Source organism: Ictidomys tridecemlineatus, chromosome 4 (assembly GCF_052094955.1).
Source record: "Ictidomys tridecemlineatus isolate mIctTri1 chromosome 4, mIctTri1.hap1, whole genome shotgun sequence".
Lineage (NCBI taxonomy): Eukaryota > Metazoa > Chordata > Mammalia > Rodentia > Sciuridae > Ictidomys > Ictidomys tridecemlineatus.
This window is the reverse complement of record NC_135480.1, coordinates 56,969,201-56,986,714: the sequence shown is the minus strand read 5'-3', so window position 1 is coordinate 56,986,714 and position 17,514 is coordinate 56,969,201. Positions and strand designations below refer to the sequence as shown.

The window sequence follows — 17,514 nt, the reverse complement described above, 5'->3', positions numbered from 1 at the left end:
TGTCCACTTTGTCCTACTCTCTTTCCCCCTTCCTTGGGGGAAGTTTGCTATCCCTGAAACTTTGTGTTTCCTGGTCTCATGTCACATGCTAAGTCTTTATAAGGTAAGATTGACACACCAAAGTTCTTGGACTGGCAGGGGCTGGGGTCAGACCTGGGACTCTCCCAGTCCATGTGACTTTGTCCTTTCCATTCTCCACCCAGTGACCTTTATAGCTCAATGAGCTTGTAAAGAATCATCAGGAACTTCTGGTTGTTACAGATATATATACACCAAAACTTCAGTACAGTAAATACTTGCAGGATCACAATCTCACTGGGTATCTTTTAGGACTTTACTTCCCATCACTCTGTTCCTTGAAGGCCATGGCCAAGGCCCACCTATATGGTCACTGTCTTTCCATCTTCTGTACTCCTATGCCCTGTTTCCCAGCCTCCTCACTCCCCTGCCATACCACCATGATTATGACAACTACCAGTCTTTATACTAGCACTTCTCAAGGTGTGGTCTAGAGATCAGCACCAGGCCACAAGTTGTTTATTACCAGCTCATGATAAGTTCAGAAATTGAAAATTAGTGCTCAGAAACTTTTATAGCAATTTGATAGAATAACAGTATGTCATTTGAATATAATAATAAGCAGCAAGTGAATATAATATAGTATCCTGAATTGGACCCTAAAATAGACAAAGGACATACGTGGGAAAACTATTGAAATCTGAAGAGTTTGTAGTTTATTTATTAGTACTGTGCCAATTTAATTTGTTAGTTTAACAAATTCATGGTTGATTTGTTAGTTTAAACAAATGTATCACAGTTATGTAAAATGTTAACATTGGCTGGCCACAAGGGCACACATGCCTGTAATCCCAGCAACATGGGAGACGGAGGCAGGAGGATGGCAAGCTCAAGGCCAACCTCAGCAACTTAGTATGATCCTATCTCAAAATAAATAAATAAAAGTGATGGAGAATGTAGTTCAGTAGTTAAGCGGCCCTGGATTCAATCCCCAATTAAAAAAAAAAAAAAGATGCAAACATTAAGAAATCTCAGGCAAGGGTATGCATCAGTCCTTCACTATCCTTGATATTTTTCTGTAAATCTAAAAGTATTCTAAAATAAATTTTTTTTTAAAAAGTAGATTTTTATTTGATGTCTTTTTACAAAAACATCAGGGTGCAAAGAATTCAGTATGGAAATTTTTTAAATGAAACTAGTCTGTCACTGGGGATCAGTTACTGCACACTACAGATAAAGTCATAACCCAAAATCCTGTCACTTTTCAAATGTAGGCACATTTGAAAATGTAGGCTGGGTACGGTGGCGCATGCCTGTAAGTCCCAGCAGCTCTGGAGGCTGAGGCAGGAGGAACACAAGCTCAAAGCCAGGCTCAGCAAAAGCAAGGCACTAAGCAACTCAGTGAGATCCTCTCTCTAAATAAAATACAAAAATACAAAATAGGGCTGGGGATGTGGCTCAGTGGTCAAGTGCCCCTGAGTTCAATCCCCAGTACCAAAAAAAAAAAAAAAGAAAAGAGAAAAGAAAGAAAGAAAGAAAGAAAGAAAGAAAGAAAGAAAGAAAGAAAGAAAGAAAGAAAGAAAGAAAGAAAGAAAGAAAGAAAAATATAGGGCTTTGTAATATACCTGGTACTGTCACATCTCAGAAGCCTATCACATACCAGATGCCACATACCCGCTACTGTCACAGTGCAGGTCCAGGCATGAGCTGAAACAAGATCTGAGAAAGTGCCAGTGTGCAAAGATGGACAGGATGAGCAGGGTGTGATGGTGCATGACTATAATCTCACTACTTGGGAGTCTGAGGCAGGAGGATCACAAGTTTGAGGGTAGCCTGGGTAACTTAGTGAGATCCTGTCTCAAACTTTAAAATAAAAAGGGTCAAAATGTAGAATGCCCCTGGGTTTGATCTCCAGCACCACAGCGGGGGAGAAAAAAGATTGATAGGACAGACCCTGAGTTCTGGGATGTGCTTTCATGAGTATGACAAAGCCCTGCTCTGTGACTATATCTGGGATAAGACAAGGCCCTGGAATGTGATGTGGTTCTGGAATGTGACCCGGTTCTAGGATGTGAAGTATTGATGAGTTCCGGGTTCTGACAAACTCTGCTGTGACAGGCATGGACTAATTCCATGTGGGTTTCACAGGGACTGCAACAGAGAGCTCTGAGGAATAGCAGCTCTAATGTTCAGATGGATCCTAGTTGTGTGGGATCTTTGGTGTAACAAGGCCACACAATGAACCCAGAAGTAAAAGTGTGTCCGGGTACTTTAGATTACATTTTCATTCAGGTTTGTTCTGAGTTCCAGGGCTATTGGCAGCCTGCTCTTTCTCCTGGGGTATACAACAGACCCAGACTTCCTAACCCAAGGCACAGAATTATCTGGGGCAGTCTTGGGCCGTCACCCCAGAGAATCTGGTCGGGGTTCATTTAACACCTGTGCCCTGCAAAGCCCAGCAGGTCCAACAGCTATCTGAGTCTGCACCTGAGCCTGTCTCCCCTGAGTTTCTTCACCTACTTGCCACATACCTGCTACTGTCACAGCTCCGAGTTCTGAATTCAGACCTCATGTGGGACCGTAGTGCCATCTACTGGCTAATGTGAGCCATGCTGATCATAACAGTAAATGCAGGACTCACTGGCAGCACTGAGAAGGCGTCCCCATCTGAGTTCAAGATCAATAGAGGTGACCTTTCCTCAAGCCTCCAGTGCCCAGGGCCCTCACTCAGGCTTCATGATGACAGCCCCTGATCTAGTCCTTTAGTGAACACAACCTCTTGGTCAACCTTCTCAGGGATCAGGTCCACTCACTCAGTCCCCACTCCCACCCCTAGTGACCAGGACCTCTTTTCAGGCCTCATAATAACCAGAACCCTTCACTCAAGCTCCACTGTGGTGAGGACTCCTCACTTTAGACTCCCTCAGTCGTCTGGCCACTCAACGATTAAATTCTGGTCTGAGTACTAACACTTAAGTCATTCAAAAACTTAGCACATTCTGAGAGTCTATTGGCTTGACCCTGTGAGGATGTAAGAACGCAAGTTTGATTAGACCTACAAACTGAACAGGGTCAGTTTGGGAGCATTGTAACAGGGGCTACAGTGCTCCAAGATCTGTGTTTTCCTCTTGACTTCTTTGGCATGCAGCTGAAGTAGGTCTCCCAGCCCCCGTGCTCCACGTATGCCAAGGGAATCTGGGCAGCAGCAGTGCGTATTACTTCCAGGCCTGGTGCACAAACACTGATTCCAAGCCTGGGTTTTCTGCATGCTCTTCCATCATTCATCTCTCTCTCTCTCTCTCTCCCAATACACACACCTCCCTCCAATATGTCATCTCAATTTCACTATTTCAATACCCAGAGCAACTTCAGGAGGCATGATTTGAATGTGACATAACTTCTGTCCATGGCTCTCTCAGATCTCTCACCATAGATACACTGGACAGTGATAGGAGCAAAAATAAATCTGTATTGTGTTTCATCACTGATGTTTTGAGTTTGTTTTTTAAACAAATAGTATTATTTATAATGACCAGTGGGAAAAGAATCATAGTCTTGCAAATCCAAAATTGTCCAGAAATTGTTTCCCTAATCAGCTGGCCTTTGTATGACATTATTTTCTAACTTTGCTCAAATCACTTATCCCTTTGCTAGTCATTTGTCTTCATATTAAAGTGATGGAAATCTGTCCACTCAAGGCAGAAAAATCAAAGCCTCATTCTTAAGCTAAAGAACTGGACTATTTCCTTAGACATTTTTTTTAGAATTCCAGCTGTCTTCTTAACCAGGTGAGGAGTAGAAAAGATAACTTTCTGTTTTTTTCTTCTAAAATTACTCCCTGTGCTGGGTGTAGTGAAACATGCCTGTAATCCCAGACATTAAGGAGGCTGAGGCAGGAGGATCACAAGATTGAGATCAGCCTTAGCAACTTAGAGAGACCATAAGCAACTTAGGAAGACTCTGTTGCAAAACAAAAAAAAAATAAAATAAAAATAAAAAGGGCTGGGGAGATAGCTCAGGTAAAGTGCCCTGGTTCAATTCCCAGTACCAGGAAAAAAAAATTTAATAAAAATACTTATTGTGTTGTTGGTATGCTTTGTAGTATCAACACATTTCCTACCTTTGAAACAGTGTCCAATCCCTGATGCACATTGTCTGAGAGGTTTACATGACTTCTTGAAATCTAAAGCTATTTCCTAAATTGAAATAAATCTTGAGATCTTATAAGCCTGTCTCTGACCAGCAAGATTTTTGCAATGGGATATGGGAAGAGAGAGGGGCAGTACAGAATATTTGAGAGAACATGGTTGGTGTTTGGACAACCAGAAAAAGATCCCCAGATTTTGATTCCACCACTTATTGGATATGGGACCTAAGTCGTTTAATTTCTCTTAGTTTCTTGTAAACTGAGGATAATAATAGTATCTAGTTCATGGATTTGTGATGATTTGATTCAAATTTCTGATTCTTCCAGTCTTCTTATCTCCATTTTTAACTGCTAAAATATGGGTCCAACTCCAGAATCTGCTCTCATACCCACTCCAGACTATGTGGATTGAATCCCTAACTTCAGTAATGGAAGAACTCAATCATTTTTCATCCAAAGAAATAGTAGGAAAATGTGAATGTATTACAGGTTAGTTAGTCAGAGTCCAGTGTCTAAGGGGAAATTGCATAAATCCAGCAAGGCCAGTCAGAAAGAGGGCAAGACTGGGGACTGAGTGTCAGAAATAGTGTCCAGATCTTATGATGCTATTTGAAGCTGAAAGTAGAATCATGATTTTGCTAAAATGGCCCAGATTTCTTTTCTTTTATCTGAACCCCTCACTGCTGAGGTTAGCAGATGACTTGTAAAACCAAGGTCTTTCCACCCAGGAAGGGATATATATATATATATATATATATATATATATATAGAGAGAGAGAGAGAGAGAGAGAGAGAGAGAGAGAAAATAATCACTTCATGATTGCAGCGCCTCCTGCAGGAACCAGGGGTCAAAGTTGTGAGGGTTCTGAAGAATACTAAGAGGAAGAGAGATGGGAGTGGGTTGGGGTTGGGGGTAGGTGTGGTGTGTGTTGGCGGCACACTGGGTGGTGGTGGGGTGGCAAGATTGAGATGTCAGAGCAGCCTGGAGAAGAGAATGCTGAAGAGTTGAAGATAGGGCGAGTCATCAAATGCATGAAATGAATAAGTGAAAAAATGAAATAGCATGTGAGAGGAGCTATTTTTCCCCCCTTTGGTACACGGGATTGAACTCAGAGGCACTCGACCACTGAGCCACATTCCCAGCCCTATTTTGTATTTTATTTAGAGACAGGGTCTCACTGAGTTGCTTAATGCTTTGATTTGCTGAGGCTGCCTTTGAATTCGAGATCCTCCTGACTCAGCCTCCCAAACCGCTGGGATTACAGGCATGTGCCACCATGCCCAACAAGGGGAGCTCTTTTTCTTTTTAATTTATTTAGTTTTTATTCTAATTTGTTATATATGACAGCAGAATGCATTACATTTCATATTACAATTACAGAACAGTTTTTCATATCTCTGATTGTACACAAGGTATAGTCACACCATAAATGTCTTCATACATGTACTTAGGGTAATGATGTCAAGCTCATTCCACCATCTTTTCTACCCACATGCCCCTCCCTTCCTCTTCCACCTCTTTGCCCTATCTAGAGTTCATCTAATCCTCTTATGCATCCACCCCAACACCACTATGAATCAGCCTCCTTATATCAGAGAAGACATTCAGCATTTGGTTTTGGGGGGTTGGCTAACTTCACTTAGCATTATATTCTCCAGCTCCATCCATTTACCTGCAAATGCCATGATTTTATTCTCTTTTATTGCTGAGTAAAATTCCACTATGTATATATGACACATTTTCTTTATCCATTCATCTCCTGAAGGGCATCTAGGTTGGCTCCACAGTTTAGCTATTGTGAATTGTGCTGCTATAAACATTGATGTGGCTGTGTCCCTGTAGTATGCTGTTTTTAAATCCTTTGGGTACAGACCAAGGAGTGGGATACTGGGTCAAATGGTGGTTCCATTCTCAGTTTCAGAGATCATTTCTATACTTCATTATCAGGGGGGAGCTCTTTTCAGACACTTCCCAATAAAGACTGGCCTGCATTTGTTTAGTGTTAATTTGATTTTTTTTTTTTTTTTTTTTGGTACTGGGAATTGAACCCAGTGCCAAAATGGTAAAGGAGTACTTTACCACTGAGCTACATCCCCAGTTCTATTTATTTATTTATTTGTTTATAATTTTGGGGGTAATTTTTGAGATAGTCTTGCTGAGTTTCTTAGGGCTTCATTAAATTGCTGACACTAGCTTTGAACTTGCAATCCTCCAGCTTTAGACATTTTAATATCCTGAGTCACTAGGATTATCAGCATATGTCCAGAGCACCTGACTTGATTTTTTTTTTTTTTTTTAAGATGGGGATCTCACTAAATTACTGAGCTGGCCTGGAATTTGCAAGCCTCCTGCCTCCGCATACTAAGTAGCTAGGATTACAGGTTTGTGCCACCATGCCCAGCTCATTCAGGATTTCCATAAGATCTCTATGGGGTGTGGGGGTGGGGGACACATCTGTAATCCCAGCCACTTGGGAGGTTGAAGCAGGGGGATTACAAGTTCAAGGCCAAGCTGGGCAACTCAGCAAGACCCTGTCTCTAAATAGAAAATTTTAAAGGGCTAGGGATATAGGTCAGTGGCAGAGTGCTCCTGGGTTCGATCCCCAGTATTGACCAAAAAAAAAAAAAAAAAAAAAAAAGTCCTGGAAACTCATCATGGAACTTAATATTAACTAAGAAAGGGGGCATAACTAATATAGTCAAATTCCTGAATAGAATAAATGAGGAATATAAAAATACTAGCCCTTTGCAGAAGGAGGAACATTACTCTGTTGGAAAGGACTCCACCACTTGCTGGCTGTGTGATCTTAAGCAAATTACTTAAATCTCTGTATGTTTCATCATTTGTAAAATAGGGTAAGGGTAGATACATACAATATTAGAAAAGGCATGTGCCTGGGATCTTTTGAGACCAGAGTTCTGCCAGATGAAAACAACAGAAGCAAGAGGAGCCTAAGAGCTGAGGGTTTCTGCAAGAGAATCATTTTTTTAATTTTTTTTTTTTATGTCTTCTAGGACATAGAAAGGAAAAAGAGGGTGGCTACAAATCAAGTAGGCTTTTAATTCATTATAACAAAACAAGGCAATTTCTGTCGGGATGGTTCCTAAATTATCTCTAAAATAGAAGCCTAAATCATTAGATGAGAGGAGGTGGTATGTGGGCAGAGGAATCAGAGATACCAAAACATCTGCAAAGTTATGAAACAATTATTGTAGAAAATGAGAAAGAAGAACAGAAACATTGCCAGGCTTGCACTATGTGCCCACATGAGGCAGGGGATTATGACTCACATTATCCCTTTCCACACATCTTTTCTTTTCTCCTACTTGGGTTCAAGAGTAGAAAAGGCATGTGCCTGGGATCTTTTGAGACCAGAGTTCTGCCCGATGAAACCAACAGAGGCAAGAGGAGCCTGGGAGCTAAGTGTTTCTGCAAGAGAATCATTACAGTGTTAGATTATTGAATTTATCTTTATGTGGCCAGGAGATGGGGGAATGAACAGAAAGAAAAGGAAGTACTGGATGTATGGATGAGATCAGATTGCTATTGCAGAAGGGGTGGACACACATCCACGCATACCACCCATGCACTCATGTGTACACAAACATGCTTTCACAGCCACACCTATTTGCTTTCTAGATAAATTCTTGAGTTTGGGCTGAAAAGAACTCCAATGCTTAACTTCTTCAGAGACTAGAGATAGTAAGAAATGTAAACCTCTATTCTAGGGACTGGATTGCACCCTTATTCAGCCCACCTAACTATGGGCCCCAGCATTCCTTTCCACATAGGTTTCCCATTCTGTATGTCAAAGATCTCCCCATCTGGTTGAGTGGGGATTATGAGTCTCTGAGTCATTGAAAACCGGGTGTCCACATAGGACAAGGTGGTTGGGAAAGCAGTGTTTCAGGACACAGAGAGGTGCCTTTTAGTCTAGATAAGATACAGACAGCTATGCATGGAAAACCTCCTTCCAGGAATCACTAGAAGATCATCTGCCAACGCTGCTGGAGGCGTGGGGAATCCATGTGACTGTTGATAGAAGGCCTGCAGGGGTCAGCTTCTTGCCTCTTCCTCCTGATGGCTGATGTGGGTAGGATGAGCTGCTCACTTATCTTGCTGACAACCCCAAAGGAACAGTCACTCCTGGTCTGACCGGCTCACTCCGGACATTCCACCCACCTTATCACCACCACCTCCTCACTCTCAGAGGTTCCTGGCTTCTGGTTTCTCAGAACATGGGTAGAGATTTGAATTACCTGCCTAGCCCTGTTCTGTTGACAGCTATTATAAGGATATAAATTCTATGCCTTGATCCCCCCACCACCACCTTTTTTTATTATTCCCAAAAACTTGTTTGGACGTGAACATACACTCAGATACACATGAACACCACTCAGCATTAGCTACATTCCTATCTCTACAACAACTCTAATTTATTCTTACTATGACTATTTCCCCATCTAGAGCAGGACTTAGCAAACATTTTTCTGTAAACGGCCAAATCACAAACACGTTAGGTTTAGAGGGTCATGCTATCACTGCTGAAACTGCTCAGCTGTCATTCTAATGTAAAAGCAGCTACGAAAGACAATACATAACAAATGAGATGGCTATGTTCCAATAAAACTTTATTAACAGAAACCGAAATTTAAGTTTCATATAGATTTCTTTCTTTCTTTTTTTAACTATCCTATCAGTCAACTGTAAAGTTTCATTTAAAGCCAATTGTAGCATGATTCTGGTTTAGAAATACAAGAATGTCTTGAAATTTAGGAAATATATCATAAACAGCCCAAGTTGGATATTGATATATTGATCTTATTTACTGTTGATATGAAATAATGACTCTGCTTATGTATTTATTTGTTTATACTAAAGATTGAACCAGGGGTACTTAACTACTGAACTACCACACCCAACTACTGTACAAATATTCAGATAATTCAAAGCTAGTTTTCCAGGGTTTTTTGTTTGTTTGTTTGTTTTGTTTTTTGGTGTCAGGGATTGAACCAAGGGACACTTAACCACTGACCACATCCCCAGACTTTTTTATATTTTATTTTGAGACAGAGTCTCACAGAATTGCATAGTGCCTCACTAAGTTGCTGAGGCTGGCTATGAACTCATGAACCTCCCTCAGCCTCCCAAGCTACTGGGATTACAGGCATGTGCCAATGTGCCCAGCTCAAAGCTAGCTTCCTATCCCTGTGGGCGCCGGTCTATTCTGAATTTCATATAATTTTCATGTGTCACTCCACCATGCGGCCTGCGCAATGGTTTCATTAATGAGGTTCTAGGCATAAAGTTAGTTAGAAGAGATCGAAATAAAACACACAGACTCAGTTACCTTATTTCTATTGCTAGGTCCGAGACGGCTCACCTCTCTGGTTCCCACCTCTAACCACCCAGCAGGGCAGCAAGGATTACTCAGGGCTAGCAGGAGAGAGAGAGAGCGAACACGCCTGGGAGTAGCCTTTTATTGGGGAACAAGAGATTCAGGGGAGAATTCCATCCAATGAAGGTTGAGGGGGGGGCTGCACTCCTAGGTCAGGGTCAGTGATTGGGTCCCCGGGGTCAGTGGTCAGGCACACCCCCACACGGATGGGCTCTCTCATCAGGAAAGGGCCGGGAAAGCTTCGACACAGCCAAAGCGCCTCAGACCCTTAACGGGAGTCACCCAATCATGTGTTAGAATGGCTTCCCACATGTCACAATGTATTACTCTTCTTTTGATTATTTTAAACTATTTATACTTTTAAAAAAATTATTAGGGCTAGTGTTGTGGCTCAGAGGTAGAGCGCTCACCTAGCATGCGTGAGGCACTAGGTTCCATCCTCAGCACCACATAAAGTAAAATAAAGACATTGTGTCCACCTATAATTAAAAAAATAATTATTTAAAAAATTATTAGCTTACAAACTGTACCCAAAACATGGTGGTGGACCTGATTTGGCCTAAATACGATTGTTTGCCCACTCTAGTCTGGAAGAACAGGCAAAAAGAAAAATACACACACAAAGAAAAGTGTTCTAAGATAAATCACTATTATTTATAGTGGAATACCACACTGCTTATATTTTTATTTTATTTTGACAGTGCTGGAGATTGAACACAGGGCCTCATGCTTACTAGACAAACACTGTGTCATTAAGCTACATTTATAACTCTTGCTTTCAAATGTTTAAATATATTAGAAGTTGCTTAGTACTTCATTCTTCAAGTTTTCATGGAAGGGAAGGACTTCCACTCTATTCTCCAAGAGAAAATCTATTAGAGAGCATTTCTGGCTCTTTGTCCTTTTACTCAGCATATGATTCAGTTGATGAGCTAGTGCACAGCAGTTGCCAATGCTGTAAAGAGGTTGCAATGGGAAATGAGTTTCTGCAAGATCCTAGGCCTCCTGCAGAGAAGACAGATATCAATGATTGGTTTTCTTGACTCTCCTTCTTACATATGCATATACACACCATGCACACACTTAGAAAATCATAGCACTTGCTCCCTTGCTTTCATGACAATCATAGAATTTTTAGACTTTTATATAGGCTGAAGGTGGGTGTTAGGGTGACAGTCAAAGGCCATGTTCATTAGACTTTTACTTAATCCTTTGGTTACATGCACTGTCTAAACTTAGTACTTTTATCAAAATGTCAAAACATTAGAAGTCCCATTCAACATTCTGTTACATACAATTATCAATACATAGTAAAAACATTCTAGAAGAACACACAAAAAAGAAGTCCTGGTCCTCACCAGGGAAAGATAGGAGTTAGAGATAGAAAGGTAACATCTTTTATTTAAAGAATACCTTTAAAACTACTAAAATGTGCCAAGTGATGTGATACATGCCTGTAATCCTAGCAACTCAGGAGACTGAGGCAGGAGGATGCCAAGTTCAAGGTCAACCTTAGAAAATTAGCCATAGCTTATATCAAGATAAAATTAAAAATGGGGATGCAGTTCAATGATAAAGTACTCAATGCTGATCCATAATGGGGGGGGGGGACATGGGAAAAATGGAGGAACTTTGGGCAAAGGAGAGGGAGAGGAGGGGAGGGGACTTGGGAGCAGGAAAAATGGTGGAATGAGATGGACATCATTACCCTAGTACACGTATGACTGCACATATGGTGCGACGCTACATCGTGTACAACCAGAGAAATGAAAAGTTGTGCTGCAATTGTGTGCAATGAATGAAACTGCATTCTGGTATCATATATACCTAATTAAAATAAATAAATTTTTTAAAAAAGAAGAAAAATAGAGGAAGTGGAGAAAATAAATAAAGGGAGACTTTGGAAAGGGAAACAGTATTTAAAGGAGAAGTCTCCTGGGTGCTTTGCATAGCTATAACAGAATACCTGAGAATGTTCCCTTATAAAGCATAGAGATGGGTGTAGCTTACCGTGTTAGAGACTGAAAGTCCAAGATCAGACAGTCCCTTCTGTCTGGTCTGTGGTGAGGACCTTCTGGGTATATCATAATATGGTGATGGCACCATATAACAGAAGAGTGTGAGAGAGTTGATACCACGGGTTACCAGTGACAAGTTCTGCTTCCTCATATGTTGAAGTATAACATTAGAGAAGCAAGCATATACAGCAGGGTTCATTTAAAAAGGGGTAACATGACTTCTCCTGGGAGAGAGAAGGCAGCCATAGCTGGTATCCTGGTATCCCAAGAAGTAAAAGCTTTCTGCCTTTTTTATATGTCCCAGGCTTCCTTTGTTCTTTTGCTCTCTACTTCTTATCTCTCTCCTTCCTGCTTACGTGATTAGGCCCAGGAAATGCTCTGGTGGGATGACCAAAATCTGAGAAGCAGATGGGCTGGAGGAGCTAAGGTGCAGTGATGCAGGGCAGGAAGTGGGGCCCAAGGTGCATTAACTCCCTGTTGGGAGAGAAGATCCCTGGGACTGGTTGCTTTAACAACCCATTAGAGAAGGAGCAGGTTATCTTGATAAGGTTGGAGGAAGGGCTCTGAAGGCATTAGCATTTCAATCCTTCAGGGGCAGGTCTCCATCCGCCTACAGTTTTTTTGACCCAACCTGATTTACCTATCTAGACTAAACTGCCGGTCTTTAATGCTGGCTTCAGAGTGACAAGTGACATATGCCAATGAATGAGAGGTCATATGTCCAGAGAGGAAACAAGAGACCAGGGAGGGCCAGACTTACTCTTTTATAACAACTACTTCTCCTGGGAACTAATCCATTCTTACCAGGCCTAATCCACTCCACAAGACCAGCATTAATCCCTTTTTGAGAACAGTCATGACCCAATAACCTCCCAAAGCCTTCCACCATTCAATACTGTTACACTAGCAACCAAACTTCCATCATCTGAACCTTGTTGGGTGGGGGGCTGTGATAAAACTATACCCAAACCATAGCACTGTGAAAATGTTAATAAAAGCTACACTACTCACCAAGGATTTTGGAGTTGAACATCTTTGGAAAAACTGAATCCGTCCTTGAAATACAGAACAAAAGTAGAGGCTGCCATAAAGCAGCCTGCCACATATAGGTTATTCCTGCTCCTCTCCTCTCCTAAATTGGGTTCTCCTGTAGAGCAGAGACATTTTTTGCTAACAGGTGTATCTCCAGCTACTTATTCAGAGCTTGACACAGTGGCACAAAACATATTCCGTGTGTGTGTGTGTGTGTGTGTGTGTGTGTGTGTGTGTGTGTGTGTGTGATTGTCTGCCAATAGAAGGAGCTGTTATAGTCTGTTAGATAACTACTCCCTACATCTTCCACAGAGGGTAAAATAAATGATTTTTCAAAGTTCCTCGTATTCTTTTCTTCGACCTCTACCTCATTGCAGTCACAGATTCCTCTGTTCTGACAATGGACAATATGGGTTGGTGCATGGAACACTGGGGAAAGCTAGGAACTGAGCCTCATGGAGTCAATGACAGCTGGGCATGGCAGCATACACCTGTAATCCCAGCTACTCAAAAGGCTGAGGCAGGAGGATCACAAGTTCCAGTCAACCTGGGCAGTTTTTCTTTTCTTTTCTTTTTCTTTTCTTTTCTTTTTCTTTTTTTTCTTTTTTTTTTTTATATTGAAGATTAAAGCCAGGGGCAGTTAATCACTGAGCCACATCACCAGCCCTTTTTTATATTTTATTTAGATCAGGGTCTCTGAATTGCTTAGGACCTTGCTAAATTGCTGAGGCTGGCTTTGAACTCTCAATCCTCTGACCTCAGCTTCCCAAGCCACTGGGATTACAGGCATGTACCACGTGCCTGGCAACCTAGGCAATTTACTGAGACCCTGTCTTCAAAACAAAAAATAAATAAGGGTTGGGGATGTAGCTCAGTGATAAACTATCTCTGAACTCAATCCCCAGTATCAAATAAAGAAAAAAAATTCAATATATAGCACCTATTGTGGATAAGACAATGGTTAATTCTTTATGGTTGGTAAGGAAATAACATTGCCATTCTAAGATCTAAAGTTTATATAGACATAGTGGAAATGGAGATGTAACTCGATGGTAAAATAGTGCTTGCCTAGCATGTGCAAGGTCCAGAGTTCAATCCCTAACATTTTGGGGGAAAACACTTCTATAAAACTTACATAGTAACTCTTTATGTTGCATTCCGAATACTAGATACTTCATTATATATATATATATCTTATACATCAGATACTAAAAGACTTCCTCTATCCTACTTATTACTCTAAACAATCCCTCTTTAATTGGCTCCTCACAGGTATGCATTATCTTCACATTACAAAGGAAAAAACTGAAGCTCAAAAAATGACATGCTTTGTCCAGCTCACACATCTAGTCCTGAACCTAAAGCTTCCTTAATCAGAAGATTCTACATACAAAGCATTGGAATTGTCTATCAGGAGATATCTTTTGAATCTGGGCCTTCAATGCATACATTCTTAGTTTACTAGTATTCTCTAAAAACTCCACAAGAGGGTGACCTTTCCCTACCAGTTCTAGGCTGCTGGATTTGGAATTATGGCTTTAATTTAGCTTGTGAGCACTTCAAGAGTTGACTGATCACCTGTAGAGAATTTGTATATTTTCTGACACAAGGAACGTAGGTATTCTAAGCTGATTCTCAATCAAGTTACCCTAAATTAACTAGAAAGTTACCTGCCCAACCAGGCAGCCCATAGTGTCCCTCTGCCAACCAGTCACCATGCCTGACACCCAATTTGCCATGGTGACAGGGGCTGTCTAAGCCTTAGATCTTTAAACAACAACCTCCCTTCCATCCTCCAATTTCTAGATAATGTCCAGTAACCTGGAAAACTTCACAACAGGTTTCAGAAGTTTGAAAACCCAGAAAAAAATTAAAAATAAGGTATTTCTCATGACTTGCAATTCCAGACCTCCAGAATGCTGTTCATAATGACTCCTTGACCACAGGATACCTAAGTTATATCTTCGTCCTTTTCCAAGATGAACACTGAGAATAAGAGTGTGATGGACACAGTGTGTCATCCAAATTTGCCTTCAGGAATAGAGGTGTGTGCTTTCGTCAGCTTTTTTCTTGCAGTGACCAAAAAGTTTATCAAGAGCTATTAAAGAGGAAGGATACTCAGAGATCTCAGTCCACAGACAGTCAACTCCACATTTCTGGGCCTGAGGTGAGGCAGAATATCATGGTGGAAGAGTGTAACAGAAGAAAGCAGTTCAGGACAAGGCAATCAGGAGAGAGAGAGCGTGAGAGCGAGAGCGCTCTGCTCACCAGGGACAAAATATACACCCCAAAGTCACATCCCTGGTGACCTCCTCCTCCATCTACACCCTAACTGCCTATAGTTACCACCCAATTACTTCCTATCAGTGAAGTAATGCTCTGATTAAGTGAAGGCTGTCACAACCCAATCATTTCACCTCTGAAAACTCTTACATTGTCTAGTGCTTGCGCTTTGGGGGGCACCTCATATCTAAACCATAAGAGGGTGCTCCTGAAATATGAACCTTGACAATCAGCCCACTGTCAATGTCTCCAAAGTCATACCTGCTTTCTGGGGCATCTCATATACTATGAATGATCCGTTTAGAGGGCAATAAAAGCCCAGTCCCCTTGCCTCCACTTGAAACCATTTTGAAATGCTGTCTCCACTTCAGAGTATTCTGTACGGTCAGCTGAGGCCTCTGTAGAGACTTTATCAAAACTCATCCTCTCTTTCTCTCTCTCTGCCCAATCTTACTTTCTTTCTTTCCTTCACCTGTGTAATTCTGAGAGTACTCCCTAACAAACCTGTAAATTCTTCTCCATTTTATGATCCTGGGTAACCAGTCATGGTTAGTGCCAGAAGTGATCTGAGAAAGTAGATGATGGGATAGAATTTGGGGGATAGATCACTCACCTCCCAGCTAACCATTATTGATTAGGTAGAACTTGCATAATCACTGGCAAACTGGGGTGTTATAATGGTGGAAAGGAATACATTAGCTAGTTTAATGAATCAGACTTCGAAGAAAAAGCAACTATAAGGATAGAAAAAATGAGAGGCTATTGCTGAGCTCCATCAGCACTTGGAAGAAAAGAACAGAAAGCTGAAAGTAATTAATTGGCAAAAGCATTGGGAAAAGTGATGGTCCACACTAAATAATGTAGAAATGCAGCTGGGTGCTATGGTGTATGTCCTGCAATACCAGCGGCTCTGGAGGCTGGATCAGAAGGATCATGAGTTCAAAGTTAGCCTTAGCAACTTAGTGAGGCCCTAAGCAACTTAGAGAGACCCAGTCTCTAAATAAAATATAAAAAGGTATGGGGATGTGTCTCAGAGGTTCAGCACCCCTGGGTTCAATTCCCAATACAGAGAGAGAGAGAGAGAGAGAGAGAGAGAGAGAGAGAGAGAGAGAGAGATAGATTGATTTTCTGCCACAAAATAAAAAACAAAAAAGAATAAAAGAATAGGAATGTAGCTAAGTGATAAAGCACTGCTAGGTTCAATCCACAATCCTGCTCCCACAAAAGAAAGAAAGAAGGAAAGAAAGAAAGAAAGAAAGAAAGAAAGAAAGAAAGAAAGAAAGAAAGAAAGAAAGAAAGAAAGAAAGGCCATTATTGACAGAAAGAATTTAGAGAATTTAAAGTCTTAGAAAAGTGGGCATTGAGCTGGGCTGGTGGTGCACACTGTAATCCCAGCGACTCAGGAGGCTGAGACAGGAAGATCAAAAGTTCATTGACAGCCTCAGCAACTCAGTGAGGCTCTAAACAGCAAGTGAGGCTCTAAACAGCATAGCAAGACCCTGACTCAAAGTAAAAATTAAAAAGAAAGGATCAGGGATGTGGCTAAGTGTTAACGTGCCTCCAGTTTAATTTCCAATAACAAAAATAAAAAGGAAGGGGAGGAGAAAGAAAATCAGACACTCACTATAAATGGCCAGAAAACCTCCAAGTAACTATGTTCCATGGCTGTAGGATATGTGACTTACTATCAATAAAGAATGTGTTGTGAAGGGCTGGGGTTGTGACTCAGTGGCAGAGCTCTCCCCTAGCATAGGTAAGGCACTGGGTTCAATCCTCAGCACCACATAAAAATGAAATAGAGATACTGTGTGTTCACTTACAACTAAACAATAAAGTACTGTGGCACACACTTGTAATTCCAGTGACTCAGGAGGCTGAGGCAAGAGAACAATGAGTTCAAGGCCAGTCTCATCAATTTAACAAGGTCCCAAGCAACTTAATGAGGCCCTGTCTCAAAACAAAAATTGAAAAGAAAGTACTGGGCCTATAGCTCAGTGGTAAAGTGCCCCTGGGTTCAATCCCAGAACCAAAATATGTAGTGAGAGGAGATCCAATAGCCCTAAGAACTTTCATAATGGCTGTCCTCTACAGGGTGAGTGGTAGAAGTACCACTACTGAGCAGGACTCAATGATAGCAAGAGATGACAGTCCCGCCAATATAGAAGCTAAGTCTCCTGTAACCATCGGAAGCCCCTCTAGAATAGAGTAATAGCATGAACTCACACTTTGCAAGGCTGATGTAACTTCTGCTTCTGTCAAGTGTTTTAATGGGACAACAGGTTTCCGGTGTGGCACCACACCTTAAGAACAACAAGCCTCTGGGTGATGAGTTGACTACATTGGGCTCCTTCTACCCTAAAAGGTGAAGCAATTTCTTCTGGTAGAAATGAAGACATACTTCAGAAATAGTTTCGTGTTTTCTGCCCACTAGGACTCAATCATCATCATCATCCAAGGGCTCATTGAACAATTAGCATGGGATTCCATCACGTTGAACCAGAGACCTACTTTTTAGCAGAGGAGGTACAAAATGGGCATGTGACTATGGGAGCCACTGGTCACATTACATATCGGACCACTCATAAACTGCCAGCCTGATACACTGATGGAATGGGCT

General features: G+C 41.4%; 1 long non-coding RNA gene across 1 annotated transcript; it reads right to left on the bottom strand.

Moving 5' to 3' along the window:
• Nucleotides 1-10,196: 10,196 nt before the first annotated feature.
• On the bottom strand, nt 10,197-12,800 carry LOC144376812 (uncharacterized). Its single transcript, XR_013437213.1, has 2 exons — nt 11,575-12,800; nt 10,197-10,569 (listed from the first exon to the last, which is right to left on the bottom strand). It is a non-coding gene; the product is annotated as an uncharacterized LOC144376812 (long non-coding RNA).
• Between the last annotated feature and the right edge of the window lie 4,714 nt (nt 12,801-17,514).